This window comes from Schistocerca piceifrons, unplaced genomic scaffold (genome assembly GCF_021461385.2).
Source record: "Schistocerca piceifrons isolate TAMUIC-IGC-003096 unplaced genomic scaffold, iqSchPice1.1 HiC_scaffold_936, whole genome shotgun sequence".
NCBI lineage: Eukaryota > Metazoa > Arthropoda > Insecta > Orthoptera > Acrididae > Schistocerca > Schistocerca piceifrons.
The window spans coordinates 6,258,785-6,261,284 of record NW_025729208.1 but is presented as its reverse complement, the minus strand read 5'-3'; the positions used below and the strand labels follow the sequence as shown (position 1 = coordinate 6,261,284).

Sequence of the window (2,500 nt, the reverse complement as noted above, 5' to 3'; positions counted from 1 at the left end):
GGCCCACCGAGACACTCAATAAAGAGCACCCTGGTAGGATTTCAACGGGGTCCGCCTCGGGACGCACGAGCACGCACGGGGCGGTCGCACGCCTTCGGCTCGCCCCACCGGCAGGACGTCCCACGATACATGCCAGTTAAACACCGACGGGCGGTGAACCAACAGCGTGGGACACAAATCCAACTACGAGCTTTTTAACCGCAACAACTTTAATATACGCTATTGGAGCTGGAATTACCGCGGCTGCTGGCACCAGACTTGCCCTCCAATAGATACTCGTTAAAGGATTTAAAGTGTACTCATTCCGATTACGGGGCCTCGGATGAGTCCCGTATCGTTATTTTTCGTCACTACCTCCCCGTGCCGGGAGTGGGTAATTTGCGCGCCTGCTGCCTTCCTTGGATGTGGTAGCCGTTTCTCAGGCTCCCTCTCCGGAATCGAACCCTGATTCCCCGTTACCCGTTACAACCATGGTAGGCGCAGAACCTACCATCGACAGTTGATAAGGCAGACATTTGAAAGATGCGTCGCCGGTACGAGGACCGTGCGATCAGCCCAAAGTTATTCAGAGTCACCAAGGCAAACGGACCGGACGAGCCGACCGATTGGTTTTGATCTAATAAAAGCGTCCCTTCCATCTCTGGTCGGGACTCTGTTTGCATGTATTAGCTCTAGAATTACCACAGTTATCCAAGTAACGTGGGTACGATCTAAGGAACCATAACTGATTTAATGAGCCATTCGCGGTTTCACCTTAATGCGGCTTGTACTGAGACATGCATGGCTTAATCTTTGAGACAAGCATATGACTACTGGCAGGATCAACCAGGGAGCTGCGTCAACTAGAGCTGAGCAGCCGGCCGCCCGGGAGTGTGTCCCGGGGGCCCGCGCGAACACGCAAGCGTCCGCTCAATCATTCTGCAAACAGGAGGAGGCTGAGCTCCCCTGCACAATACACCTCGAAACCCTCTCAGGTCCCGGCGGCGCGCAGCGCCGTCCCAAGTACTTGGTCGGGTTCGAGAGAGGCGCAATCGCCCGGAGTTAGGCGAGTAGACGCTTTCGGTGCGACCACCCGTGCTCCCAACTGAGCTTGCCGCTGCCGACAGAGGCCCGGGAGCGTGCTGTCGTGGCATTGCCGGCGGGAGACAACACGCGCCACCTACGGTGACCGGCAGCTCCAACGCCAGCGCCACAGAAGGACAAAAGCCCCACTTGGGTGCCGAAGCGAACTCTCCCAGCACAGCGCACGCGCCAACACATCCGCACAGCTGCGATACAAACCACCAGCGAGAACCGCTGGGGCGACCGAGCAGCAGACGGCGTCGCGGCGCCGAGCGCCGGGCGGCGGCGCATCCTCAACGCACACAGTCCTCAATCGGACCAGCACACTGAAGATGTCCACCGCGCTTCGCACCGGGCCCGCGAGGACCTACTTTGGCCGCACGGCGCCGCGCGCAGGGTGCGCCGGCGCGCAGCTGCGACGCCTGCCGCGTCCGTCGGCCGGCGCGCCTGCCACTGGCCGCCCCCACCAGCCGGCTGTAGCGCGTGCGCCCACGCACCGCGCGGCCAGCACGCCGGGAGGCGCCCCCTCACCGGCCGGGGACGGTCCCACCCAGCCACCGCCGCGTATCGCTTCACACCCAGATGCCGTTCAGTTTCGTCGGCATGGTGGGTATCGCTGGAACAACCGGTTAGTACCTCAACCTATCGTCGCCATCACCGATTCACCCCTAGCGAGAACAACCGCACCACAACAGGTTACCATTTGTTCATTTGCGTAACTTCACCAGAAAACGCAGGCGTCCATCGCCATTTGCAACTTCCACGATTATTGCATGCCTGTGTCAGGTGTCACGCCACACTACGTCTGCCCACATACACGCAACAAAATGTGCACGCCTAGACAATACGTGGAAGGTGGCCCCCGTACGTATGCGATGTCCATTGCTCGAACGACTGTCAACCGGCCTCTGTAGCATGTCGCAGATATGGAACGCGGTGCACCATGCCATCACGGTGTGTGAGGAGAGACGACTAGGTCCGAATACATCAACAGACAGCTCATGCTGATCGCCATCCACGGCGTCCGTTCCTCCCACACGTCTCTATGGCGTACCACACTGCAATCCAGCTCTCATAGGGAGACGACACGTAGCTGCGTGCACAATATTTGCACTGTATGGTCCGCCGTTTTTGGGCGCAGTCGTTGTACGGTCACACATGTGCCACGATGTATCATTCAGTACATAAGGACGAATGTGCAGTACAGATTGTGGTTTACGCGTACGACATTAGCGGACAGTTGACACAGGCCGCACCACAACGTAGCCTGAGTACGTCGCATGCGGAGGGCATTGAACATGCAAAGTTCTCACCAACCAGCTTGCGAAGGCAGGGGGCAAGGTGGGGACGTGGGGAGGGGCGGCATGTACGTCCTGCTGCCATCCACATTACAGTGTACAGCAGGAGCATGTGGAAAGTGAGCAAGACTTGCAAGGTG

At 58.8% G+C, this 2,500-nt stretch overlaps 1 non-coding gene across 1 annotated transcript in view; it reads right to left on the bottom strand.

Moving 5' to 3' along the window:
- LOC124772230 overlaps positions 1-832 on the bottom strand; it is a 1,909-nt gene extending 1,077 nt beyond the window's left edge. Inside the window, exon 1 of the ribosomal RNA XR_007013893.1 lies at positions 1-832. This exon is cut by the window's left edge and continues 1,077 nt beyond it. This is a non-coding gene — a ribosomal RNA (small subunit ribosomal RNA).
- Between the last annotated feature and the right edge of the window lie 1,668 nt (positions 833-2,500).